The sequence below is a fragment of the Heterodontus francisci genome, chromosome 4 (genome assembly GCF_036365525.1).
Source record: "Heterodontus francisci isolate sHetFra1 chromosome 4, sHetFra1.hap1, whole genome shotgun sequence".
Lineage (NCBI taxonomy): Eukaryota > Metazoa > Chordata > Chondrichthyes > Heterodontiformes > Heterodontidae > Heterodontus > Heterodontus francisci.
Window position 1 is genome coordinate 8420244 of NC_090374.1, and position 13364 is coordinate 8433607.

The 13364-nt window shown below is 58.4% G+C and overlaps 1 protein-coding gene across 1 annotated transcript in view; it reads left to right on the forward strand.

The window, feature by feature from the left end:
- Positions 1-13364, forward strand: part of plcxd3 (phosphatidylinositol-specific phospholipase C, X domain containing 3) — a 62498-nt gene that overhangs the window by 28549 nt on the left and 20585 nt on the right. The window lies entirely within an intron of this gene.

Sequence of the window (13364 nt, forward strand, 5' to 3'; positions counted from 1 at the left end):
ATAAGGTGAGCCGAGGGAGAAGGGCCAAGATATTCGGACCTTCCATTCCTGATAGCTGGGCTATCAGGGTAGGGGAGCTGGGCTGTCAGGGTAGGGGAGCTGGGCTATCAGGGTAGGGGAGCTGGGCTGTCAGGGTAGGGGAGCTGGGCCATCAGGGTGGGGGAGCTAGGCTATCAGGGTGGGAGAGCTGGGCTATCAGGGTGGGGGAGCTGGGCTGTCAGGGTGGGAGAGCTGGGCTGTCAGGGTGGGGGAGCTGGGCTGTCAGGGTGGGGGATCAGGCAGGCAGCAGATGCAGTTCAATGCAAATAGAAAGGTGAAATAAGTTTGCAAGAAGGGAAAGGAAATCTAAATTAAACAGTAATATTTTAAAAGGAGCAGCGGGACCTTGTGCAGATATAGGTCATTAAAGGTAGATAAGACAATGAACAAAGAGAATTCTTGGTGTATCGAACCCCATTTCTTTTCCTGTTTTTTAAAATCTGTATCTAATCCCGTTTTTTTTTTCTTTTTTTCTGTACCTGTCCTGGGAGTGTTTGATGGAGACAGTGTGGAAGGAGCTTGACTCTGTATCTAACCCCCCATTTTTTTTTTCTTTTTCTTAGAGGGAGCTTTACTCTGTATCTAACCCCTGTTTTTAAAAAATATTTTTCATGATGAGGGGGCCTTTATTCCTCAGGCCCCCTTTATATACATAATTTTAAAATAACTTTATTAAAAACAGATAAATAAACAAAAAACTCAAATTAAAATGCCATTCTCGGTGTCGACGATGCACTCCAGTCCCTGCGGTGCCCACCGGTCGCGGAAGGCCTCAAGCGTACCGGCGGACACCACATGCTCCTTCTCCAGGGACACCCAGGCGCTAAAGTAACCGCGGAAGAGGGGCAGGCAATCAGGGAGGACGGTCCTGCAGCCTGGACCTGTGAATTGCCATCATGGCCAGGTCCAGGAGCAGACCGACGAGGAGATCCTCCTCCCGGCCCACGCCCCTCCGCACCGGGTGCCCAAGGATCAGGAGCGTGGGACTGAAGTGCAGCCAGAATTTGAGGAGCAGCCCCTTCAAATACTCAAATAGGGGCTGCAAACTCGCACACTCCATATAAACATGGAACACGGACTCGTCCAGGCCGCAGAAAGTACAGGCGGCCTGGGAGCCCGTGAACCTACTTAAAAGCCTATTGCACAGGACTGCTCTGTGCAACACCCTCCACCCCAGGTCCCTGGTGTAAAGGGGGAAGACTCCCGCATTGAGAGACCTCCATTGGGGATTAAAAACAAGAAATGCTGGAACCACTCAGCAGGTCTGGCAGCATCTGTGGAAAGTTAACGTTTCGGGTCAGTGACCCTTCTTCGGAATTCCCCTCACCGCCAGATAGCAACGCGGACCACCAGAGCGTGTCCGGCCGGCTGACGAGGGCGAGGAAGTGGAGTGTGTGCAGGAGTAGCCCGTACAGGAAACCCCTCCGCTCTGATTGGAATGGCACGGAGGGCATTTCCGAGAGGTGGCTCAGGTTGTGCGGGATCGGATCCCGAGGAGGGGTTCGGGGCCTGGGTCCGATGACCAGTTCCGGCCGAGCGGGGATCAGCTCGGCCGGGAGCGCTCCGCTCTCCCGAGCCCCCTCGCCACCCGCAGTGAGGGGCGTCCCGGGGGCTTCGGCTACTCCTCTGCCTGCCGGTCCGTCCCCGGAGTCGGCTGCCCGGACAGCTGAGGCGCTCTCCTCCACCAGCGGAGGAGCGACTTAACTAGAGGCGACCATGTTCCAGACTCGGAATAGATCCCTGTAAAAGACAGGCAACTCCCTTAGAGAGGCGCGGCTATCGGACTCCACCGGGAGCTGCGTGTCGTCTTGAAGGCAGTGAGATTGGCGGAAAAAATACGTCGCCAGCGCACACCATCTGGGAGGACGCTCGACGTACAGGTATCTCTGCAGGGTCCGAAGGCGGAGAGTCGCAGCCTGGGTGCGGACGCACACCAGCGACTGACCGCCCTCCTCAATCGGGAGATTCAGGACCGCAGCAGAGACCCAGTGTTTCCTCTTGCCCCAGAAGAAATCGACGAGTTTCTTCTGGATCTTGGTGGCAAAGGCAGGGGGCGGGGCCAAAGTGACCAACCGGTACCACAGCATGGAGGCCACCAGTTGGTTTATGACCAGCGCTCGGCCCCTGTAGGAAAGCACTCGGAGCAGTCCTGTCCAGCGACCCAGCCGAGCGGTGACTTTCGCCTCCAACTCCTGTCAGTTTGCCGGCCAGGCTTCCTCAGCGGGGCGAAGGTGAACTCCCAGATAGAGGAGGTGCGTGGTGCTCCACGCAAAAGGTGTCATCTCCTCCGGCAGGGAGTCCACCCGCCACTGACCAACCAGGAGTCCGGAACATTTCTCCCAATTGATCCTCGTGGAGGACGCAGCAGAAAAGGTCTGCTGGCAGTCGCGCATCCTCCGCAAGTCAACGGGATCTGTGATTGCGAGGAGCACGTCGTTGCCGTAAGCCGAGAGGACGACCCGCATGGCCGGCTCGCGCAGAGCCAATCCCGTCAACCTCCTGCAAAGCAGGCACAGGAAGGGCTCCACGCAGATGGTATACAATTGGCCGGACATGGGGCATCCCTGACGCACTCCTCTCCCAAAGCGAAGGGGCGCCGTCAAGGACCCGTTAACTTTGACTCGACACTCTGCGGCGGCGTATAAAAGTCGGACCCGGGCCACAAAATGCGGCCCGAGTCCGAAAGCGCGCAGAGTCCCGTAAAGGTAATCGTGATCCACCCTGTCGAACGCCTTCTCCTGATCGAGGGAGAGAAAGGCGACCGACAGACCAGTCCTCTGGGAAAGATGGATCAGGTCCCGGACCAGGTGGATGTTGTCCTGGATGGACCGGCCCGGGACCGTGTAGGACTGGTCGGGGTGGATTATGTGGGCCAGCACGGAGCCCAGGCGGGTAGACATAGCCCGGGCAAAGATCTTATAATCCGTGCTGAGGAGGGAGACCGGACGCCAGTTTTTAAGCAGGCAGAGATCGCCCCTCTTTGGCAGCAGGACGATGACCGCCCTGCGCCATGAGAGGGGCATCTCCCCGGTCGCCAGGTTTTCCCCCAGAACCCGCATGTAATCGTCCCCCAGGACATCCCAGAACGCCCTGAGGAACTCCACGGTCAACCCATCCAGCCGTGGGGATTTGCCCCTCGAGAGCTGGTGGAGAGCGCCAGTCAGCTCCGCCAACGTGAGCGGAGCCTCCAATCCTTCGGCGCCCTCCGGGCTGACCTGCGGCAGGTCCTCCCACAAAACTCTGCGCGCATCCTCGCTGGACGGATCCGGAGAGAACGACGCACTCTGATGGAGAATCCGTCATCGGCCAGCAGCTCAACGGGCTGCTTACGGACCCCCCGCCATTTTTCCATTGAGTAGAAGGGTGAGGCGCGGTCCAAATCTTCCAGGATCTGGATCCGCGACCTCACGTATGCGCCTCGGGACCCTATGAGCTGCAGGTCCCTCAGCGCGCCCTTCTTCTCATTATACGCCTGCCGCAGGGCCGAGTCCGCGACGGCATGACCGAGGTGGGACTCCAAGTCGAGCACCTCCCTCTCAAGGCGCCCGATCTCGGCTTCACAAAGTGGAGCGGCACGCTACCCAGGCGAATGACGAGGTGTAGCAAGTGGCCCGGCACTCGCTCCTTGACCCCCAAGATCTCCGGCTGAAAAGTCGGGGCCAACAAGATAGCCACCCCACTAGAAATAGGGGTGAGGTGACTCATGTGGACCCCACCCTGCCACTCCAGGAGCCAGGTGGCTTCGTCTCCCGGAACGGTGTGGGTTTCCTGCAGAAAGCTCACCGCGTATCTCTCTTCCCTAAGGACTGAGAGATTGTGAAATCTGCGGTGAGCCCCTCTGCTGCCGTTGATGTTAAGGCTGGCTATGGTTATCTTCATGTCAAAGGTACTTAAAACCAACACCTCACTGTGAGGAGGGAGCAGAAGTGCACCTGGCCTTCCACTCCCACAGCTACCCATTGAGGAACGCATTAACTCGGCGCCTCTCAACCAGTTTCACGTCCGCGCTCTTGCCCGCTTTTTTGAGGGCGGCACGGACGGACTGTATGATCAGCGCCAGACTCAACCAGCTGAACTTTATTGCAGCAACCCCTGCAAGCCACGAGGAAATCCCGGAATTTCGCTGTGGGGATGAGAGGAGAGTCGGTGGGGCGGACGTCCCGGCCGCGCCAGCTGGCCCCGCCTCCATCACAATCCCACCCCCAGGATCGATGGCGGAGGAGTCCGCTCTGGGTTCTATTGTGAAACTGGAGCCTGTGGGCGCCAACAGTTCAGGACCCCCCTCCACCTCAGTTCCCAGGCCAATGAGCAGTCCAGGGGAGACAGAAGTTCCTGACTCCGGAAATCCAGCCAGAGCCGAGACTGGAGGTGGAGAGAGGAGGCCATCTCCCGCTCCGCCAGCACCCACGGACCCAGCAGACGGGACAAAATTTTCAATTGCAACCAGGCCGGTGTCTCCTGGTTGGTGGTGGTCTCCGGCTGGGACGGCCGACCCTTTGGGGCCTCGCCCTCCCCTCCACTCAGGGCACCCGACTAAGTGGCAGAATGGGAGGCGTCCCCCGGCTCCCCCACCACAAGCAGGGCTCCACTTACTCCTCCAGGAAGGGCCTCATGTACAGGGGCCTCCCCCTCCCCTCCATCCTGAGGGGTAGTGAGCTCCTGCCCAGACTTTGCAGCCTTGATGATGGTGTTGGCAGGAGGAACCTGGGGACCCGAAACAGGAGACGGCTCCCCTCCAACAGATGGGCCCTGACCCTCAGGGCCTGTTTTTTAGTCACCCTGGGCCTGAGCCCCGCCCTGGGCAAGTGGGCTGCCCGAGATCGGGCCTTGGGCTGAGCTCAGGCTCGGGTTGTGTCAATGTGTCCAGGGGACACGCCTCTTGATGTTTATTTTTCCTCCATGACTTCCTTCCACCCGGACGGGCACTCCCCTCTCAGCCGGAGGCCGTGAAAATCACAGCCTCCGGAACTGACTGAGCGGTGTCTGTAGGAGATTTTGGGGGAGTGGGAGGAGGTTGGGGCAGTTCTGACGAACATGCCCCACCCCCTTGCAGACATGGCACCGCGCCCCTTCCGATGTCCAGAAGACGCAGTAGGCCGTCCCCTGGAACTCCACACTGAAGTGGCCCTCCAAGACCTCCTCCCGCGCCAGCTGCACAAATAGCTGGCGGCGGAAGGAGTAGACATGCCGGAGGCTGTGCTCCCGAAGACCGAGCGGGATTGGAGTGATCTCCGACCTTACCTCCCCCAGGTGGTGCAGGTGGGGGAGGAGGAGCTCACTTGGAATGAAGGGCGGGACGTTTGATCGCATTATCCGCTGCGTAGTAGCCCCCAGAGGGTCCACTGGCAGGAAGGTCCCCCCCCCACAGTGAGCCCCTTACTCAGGGCCAGGGACATCGCCCGCTCGGTCTTCAAAAAGAACACAGCCTTCCCATACATCTTTGAGGCTGCAACAATGGCCGAGGGGCCGACAACCTCGGCCATTGCCTTTACGCAGGCCTCAATAGACATGTTGGGGTGGGGATAGCTCTTCACCCCATGGCTGGATGTTATCAATTTAAAGGGTGACGAGGCCACGTGGGCAGCCACAGAGGCTGCAGCTGCGTAGGTAGTCGAGGGCCCCGCCACCGGTGATGAAGGGCTTGCCATGGGTCTAAGAGCTAAACCCACCCCAAATTGTGGGCTTGCACACCGAATATCAAAAGATTCACAGAAGATATTGACTATATATATAAAAAAAACAAACAAACAACGGGTTAGGGGAGAGGCTGAGGGGATGGAGGAGAGGTAAAGACAGGCTGTAAGGGATGACTTGCTTTCTGGAGGTGGTGCTCACAGCACACTTAAAACAGTCTTTGCCCTTGGTCTTCCGGTCTTCTGGTCTTCTGGTTGGGGGAGGCGTCTTCACCTGGGTCAGCTGAAGCTGCCCAGGCACTATCTATCCCCTTCTGTCTCTTTAGCCGGGCAGCTTCAGCTGACCCAGGCTGGGCATTTGGGGTGGGGAGGGAGCTTCCCTGTGTGCTTGTTGCAGCAGCACAGATTCCTGTTGAATTGGCAGCCCCACGCCTTGTTGATCCGGCCACTTTTTCCTCCCCCAACAATCCAAAGCAAATTACTGGTGTTCAGCACCCACTTCCAGACAAAGCCTTGTTTCCAACAAAAAAGTCTCTTTCTTCTCTTTAATGGAGATTGTTGTTGAAGCTTTCCTCTCTCCACCTCAGCAACCTCCAACTGCTACCAGCACTCTCAGCTGAGGCTCGTTGCTGCAATCAGCAGTCAACACTCCAATTAGACAGCAGCCAACCCCGTTTTTTTTTTTTCTTTTTCTTTTTTTGGCAGGTAAAACCTGTTTCATTATCCAACTCTGTATCTAACCCCCGTACTGTACCTGTCCTGGGAGTGTTTGATGGGACATTGTAGAGGGAGCTTTACTCTGTATCTAACCCCCGTACTGTACCTGTCCTGGGAGTGTTTGATGGGGGACAGTGTAGAGGGAGCTTTACTCTGTATTTAACCGCCCGTATTTTTGTAGCTGTCCTGGGAGTGTTTGATGGGGGCCAGTGTAAAGGGAGCTTTACTCTGTATCTAACCCCCGTACTGTACCTGTCCTGGGAGTGTTTGATGGGACAGTGTCGAGGGAGCTTTACTCTGTATCTAACCCCCGTACTGTACCTGTCCTGGGAGTGTTTGATGGGGACAGTGTAGAGGGAGCTTTGCTCTGTATCTAACCCCCGTACTGTACCTGTCCTGGGAGTGTTTGATGGGGACAGTGTAGAGGGAGCTTTACTCTGTATCTAACCCCCGTACTGTACCTGTCCTGGGAGTGTTTGATGGGGACAGTGTAGAGGGAGCTTTACTCTGTATCTAACCCCCGTACTGTACCTGTCCTGGGAGTGTTTGATGGGGACAGTGTAGAGGGAGCTTTACTCTGTATCTAACCCCCGTACTGTACCTGTCCTGGGAGTGTTTGATGGGACAGTGTCGAGGGAGCTTTACTCTGTATCTAACCCCCGTACTGTACCTGTCCTGGGAGAGTTTGATGGGACAGTGTCGAGGGAGCTTTACTCTGTATCTAACCCCCGTACTGTACCTGTCCTGGGAGTGTTTGATGGGGACAGTGTAGAGGGAGCTTTACTCTGTATCTAACCCCGTTTTTTTTTTGTTGTCGAGGGGGCCTTTATTCCTCAGGCCCCCTTTATATACACACTTATATTTTTAAAATAACTTTATTAAAACCAGATAAATAAACAAAAAAAAAAACTCAAATTAAAATGCCATTCTCGGCGTCGACGATGCACTCCAGTCCCTGCGGTGCCCACCGGTCGCGGAAGGCCTCAAGCGTACCGGCGGACACCGCATGCTCCTTTTCCAGGGACACCCGGGCGCGAACGTAACCGCGGAAGAGGGGCAGGCAATCGGGGAGGACGGACCCCCCGACGGCCCGCATCCTGGACCTGTGAATTGCCACCTTGGCCAGGCCCAGGAGCAGACCGACGAGGAGATCCTCCTCCCGGCCCAAGCCCCTCCGCACCGGGTGCCCAAAGATCAGGAGCGTGGGACTGAAGTGCAGCCAGAATTTGAGGAGCAGCCCCTTCAGATACTCAAATAGGGGCTGCAACCTCGCACACTCCATATAAATGTGGAACACGGACTCGTCCAGGCCGCAGAAAGTACAGCTGGCCTGGGAGTCCGTGAACCTACTTAAAAGCCTATTGCACGGGACTGCTCTGTGCAGCACCCTCCACCCCAGATCCCCGATGTAAAGGGGGAAGACTCCCGCGTAGAGAGACCTCCATCGGGGTTTCCCCTCGCCGCCAGATGGCAACGCGGACCGCCAGGGCGTGTCCGGCCGGCTGACGAGGGCGAGGAAGTGGAGAGTGTGCAGGAGCAGCCCGTACAGGAAACCCCTCCGCGCCGATTGGAATGGCACGGAGGGCATTTCCGAGAGGCGGCTCGGGTTGTGCGGGACCGGCTCCCGAGGAGGGTTTCGGGGCCTGGGTCCAATGAGCAGTTCCGGCCGAGCGGGGATCAGCTCGGCCGGGATCGCTCCACACTCCCGAGCCCCCTCGCCACCCGCAGTGAGGGGCGTCCTGGGGGTTTCGGCTACTCCTCCGCCCGCCGGACCGTCCCTGGAGTCAGCCGCCCGGACAGCCGAGGCGCTCTCCTCCGCCGGCGGGGGAGCGCCCTGACTGGAGGCGACCATGTTCCAGACTCGGAAAAGATCCCTGTAAAAGACAGGCAACTCCCTCAGAGAGGCGCGGCTAACGGACTCCACCGGGAGCTGCGTGTCGTCTTGAAGGCAGTGACACTGGCGGAAAAAATACGTCGCCAGCGCACACCATCTGGGAGGACGCTCGACGTACAGGTATCTCTGCAGGGTCCGAAGGCGGAGAGTCGCAGCCTGGGTGCGGACGCACACCAGCGACTGACCGCCCTCCTCGATCGGGAGACTCAGGACCGCAGCAGAGACCCAGTGTTTCCTCTTGCCCCAGAAGAAATCGACGAGTTTCTTCTGGATCTTGGAGGCAAATACAGGGGGCGGGGCCAAAGTGACCAACCGGTACCACAGCATGGAGGCCACCAGTTGGTTTATGACCAACGCTCGGCCCCTGTAGGAAAGCACTCGGAGCAGTCCTGTCCAGCGCCCCAGCCGAGCGGTGACTTTCGCCTCCAACTCCTGCCAGTTTCCGGCCAGGCTTCCTCAGCGGGGCTAAGGTGGACTCCCAGATAGAGGAGGTGCGTGGTGCTCCACGCAAAAGGTGTCATCTCCTCCGGCAGGGAGTCCACCCGCCACTGACCAACCAGGAGTCCGGAACATTTCTCCCAATTGATCCTCGCGGAGGACGCGGCAGAAAAGGTCTGCTGGCAGTCGCGCATCCTCCGCAAGTCAACGGGATCTGTGATTGCGAGGAGCATGTCGTCGGCGTAAGCCGAGAGGACGACCCGCATGGCCGGCTCGCGCAGAGCCAATCCCGTCAACCTCCTGCGAAGCAGGCACAGGAAGGGCTCCACGCAGATGGTATACAATTGGCCGGACATGGGGCACTCCTGACGCACTCCTCTCCCAAATCGAAGGGGCGCCGTCAAGGACCCGTTAACTTTGACTCGACACTCTGCGGCGGCGTATAAAAGTCGGACCCGGGCCACGAAATGCGGCCCGAGTCCGAAAGCGCGCAGAGTCCCGAAAAGGTAATCGTGATCCACCCTGTCGAACGCCTTCTCCTGATCGAGGGAGAGAAAGGCGACCGACTGACCAGTCCTCTGGGAAAGATGGATCAGGCCCCGGACCAGGTGGATGTTGTCCTGGATGGACCGGCCCGGGACCGTGTAGGACTGGTCGGGGTGGATCATGTGGGCCAGCACGGAGCCCAGGCGGGTAGACATAGCCCGGGCAAAGATCTTCTCATCCGTGCTGAGGAGAGAGACCGGACGCCAGTTTTTAAGCAGGCGGAGATCGCCCCTCTTCGGCAGCAGGACGATGACCGCCCTGCGCCACGAGAGGGGCATCTCCCCGGTCGCCAGGCTTTCCCCCAGGACCCACGCGTAATCGTCCCCCAGGACGTCCCAGAACGCCCTGAGGAACTCCACGGTCAACCCATCCAGCCCTGGGCATTTGCCCCTCGAGAGCTGGTGGAGGGCGCCAGTCAGCTCCGCCAACGTGAGCGGAGCCTCCAATCCTTCGGCGCCCTCCGGGCTGACCTGCGGCAGGTCCTCCCACAAAACTCTGCGCGCATCCTCGCTGGATGGATCCGGAGAGAACAACGCACTGTAATACGTCCGGACCAGGAGGCCCATTCCCTCCGGATCCGTGATGGAGGATCCGTCGTCGGCCAGCAGCTCGATGTGCTGCTTACGGACCCCCCGCCATTTTTCCGGCGAGTAGAAGAAGGGTGAGGCGCGGTCCAAATCTTCCAGGATCTGGATCCGCGACCTCACGTACGCGCCTCGGGACCCTATGAGCTGCAGGTTCCTCAGCGCGCCCTTCTTCTCTTTGTACGCCTGCCACAGGGCCGGGTCCGCGACGGCATGACCGAGGCGGGATTCCAAGTCGAGCACCTCCCTCTCAAGGCGCCCGATCTCGGCTTCCTGCCTCTTAGTCGACCCCTTCGCGTACTCCTGACAGAAGACGCGGATGTGAGTCTTGCCCACATCCCACCATAGCCTCAAGGAGGGGAAGCCCCCCTGCTTCCTTCTCCAGTCGGCCCAGAATCGACAGAACGAGTCCCGAAATCGCACGTCCTCCAGCAGCCGGTTGTTAAAGTGCCAGTACGCGGACCCCGCCCGCGTGCGGAGCGGAGTGAACTCCGCCCACACCAGGCGGTGGTCCGAGCACGGCACCAGCCGCATGGAGGCCGCCGAAACGCGGGAGACGTACGCCTGCGAAATGTAGAGGCGGTCGATTCGCGACCCCCCTCCTCCAGACCTCCACGTGAAGGCGCTGGAGTCGGGATGGAGATTCCGCCAGACGTCCACCAAGTTAAGGGAGCTGATCAGTCCCCTCAACTTCTCCACCGACGCTTGGCCGCGCTGGGGACCGGAGCGATCCCCCACCTCGAGGGTGCAGTTAAAATCCCCCCCGAGGATGATGCACTCGCCGCTATCGATGGAGCTCAAGAGAGCGGACACTTCTTCAAAGAAGCGCGCTTGCAAAGCGCCGGGCCTGGGCGCGTACACGTTCACAAAGTGGAGCGGCACGCTACCCAGGCGAACGGCGAGGTGGAGCAAGCGGCCCGGCACTAGCTCCTTGACCCCCAAGATCTCCGGCTGAAAAGTCGGGGCCAACAAGATAGCCACCCCACTAGAAATAGGGGTGAGGTGACTCATGTAGACCCCACCCTGCCACTCCAGGAGCCAGGTGGCTTCGTCTCCCGGAACGGTGTGGGTTTCCTGCAGAAAGCTCACCGCGTATCTCCCTTCCCTGAGGACTGAGAGATTGTGAAATCTGCGGTGAGTCCCTCTGCTGCCGTTGATGTTGAGGCTGGCTATGGTTATCTTCATGTCAAAGGTACTTAAAACCCGTCACCAACACCTCACTGTGAGGAGGGAGTGGAAGTGCACCTGGCCCTCCACTGCCCCAGCAACCCATTGAGGAACACATTAAAACGGCGCCTCTCAACCAGTTTCACGTCCGCGCGCTTGCCCGCTATCTTAAGGGCGGCACGGACGGACTGGATGATCAGCGCCAGATTCGACCAACGGTCGAGGGCCAGCTGAACTTTATTGCGGCAACCTCTGCAAGCCACGAGGAAATCCCGGAGTTCCGCCGTGGGGATGAGAGGAGATTCGGTGGGAGGCACGAGGGACTCCACCACCTCACTGGCGATGGAATCAAGATCATCCTCCGTGCCCCGCACCGAATCCCCATCCTCCTCCGGGTCGTCACCGCCAGCGGCCGACACATCCACCACACACTGTGGGGCGGACGTCCCGGCCGCGCCAGCTGGTCCCGCCTCCGTCACGATCCCACCCCCAGGATCGATGGCGGAGGAGTCCTCTCTGGGTTCTATTGTGAAACTGGAGTCTGTAGGCACCAGCGGTTCAGGACCCCCCTCCACCTCCATCCCCAGGCCAATGAGTGGTCCAGGGGAGACAGAAGTTCCGGACTCCGGGAAACCAGCCGGAGCCGAGACTGGAGGCGGTGAGAGGAGGCCATCTCCCGCTCCGCCAGCACCTACAGGCCCAGCAGATGGAGCAGCATTCTCAGTTATAACTGGGTCGGGTGTCTCCTGGTTGGTGGTGGACTCCGGCTGGGAGGCCCGACCCTCTGGGGCCTTGCCCTCCCCTTCATTCAGGGCACCCGACCCAGTAGCAGTGGCGGAATGGGCGGTTTCCCCAGGCTCCCCCACCACAAGCAGGGCCCCACTTACTCCTTCAGGAGGGGCCTCACGTACCGGGGCCATCCCCTCCCCTCCATCCTGAGGAATAGGGAGCACCTGCCCGGACTTTGCAGCCTTGGTGGTGGCGGTAGGGGGAACCTGAGGACCAGAAACAGGAGGCAGCTCCCCTCCAACAGATGGGCCCTGCACCTCAGGGCCCTGTGTTATTTCTGTGGAGGGGTGCCTTCTCCTCTTTTTCGCACTTGGGCGCGGAGACTCAGAGACCTCCATGTCATCAGAGGCCTCCGCCTCCGCACCCTTTTTTCCCTTTTTAGTCACCCTGGGCCTGAGCCCGTGCTGTACCTGTCCTGGGAGTGTTTGATGGGGACAGTGTAGAGGGAGCTTTACTCTGTATCTAACCCCCGTGCTGTACCTGTCCTGGGGAGTGTTTGATGGGGACAGTGTAGAGGGAGCTTTACTCTGTATCTAACCCATGCTGACTGTACATACCAGAAATTGAAAATGCTAAATTTTCACCGCTAATATTCTTTCAACTTTATCAGGAAAAACTGAGGTAGGGTCAGTAAATGAAAAGAAACTAATGGTGTTACCTTAGCAAGGATTGTGGGAGAGTGCATGTAGCGATGTGCTTTCTCTTGTCGTGTGTCTCTGTGGGATGTCAGTCAATGATGATCAAAGGCTGGCAGACGTCACTTTGATGCATTGTAGCTTGCTGTCAATATCCACAGTGACTCTGCTGCAGGACAAAGTAAACTTTAATGGAGGAGCTGCATGGAGAGATTTTGACACTCCGTGCCAGTCAGAAACCCATAAACACGGCTGAGGCTGTTTAACCAATCACAGGCTGGAATCAGCTGCAGGACACAACAGAAACTGGTGATTTATCAACTTTCACCATCGAATAATTGGTGGATTGAGGGATACGTGGAGAAGGTGGGTAGGTGGGATTGAGGGATAAGGGAGAAGGTGGGTAGGTGGGATTGAGGGATAAGGGAGAAGGTGGGTAGGTGGGATTGAGGGATATGTGGAGGAGGTGGGTAGGTGGGATTGAGGGATATGTGGAGAAGGTGGGTAGGTGGGATTGAGGGATATGGGAGAAGGTGGGTAGGTGGGATTGAGGGATATGGGAGAAGGTGGGTAGGTGGGATTGAGGGATATGTGGAGGAGGTGGGTAGGTGGGATTGAGGGATATGTGGAGAAGGTGGGTAGGTGGGATTGAGGGATAAGGGAGAAGGTGGGTAGGTGGGGTTGAGGGATATGTGGAGAAGGTGGGTAGGTGGGATTGAGGGATAAGGGAGAAGGTGGGTAGGTGGGATTGAGGGATAAGGGAGAAGGTGGGTAGGTGGGATTGAGGGATATGTGGAGGAGGTGGGTAGGTGGGATTGAGGGATATGTGGAGAAGGTGGGTAGGTGGGATTGAGGGATAAGGGAGAAGGTGGGTAGGTGGGGTTGAGGGATATGTGGAGAAGGTGGGTAGGTGGGATTGAGG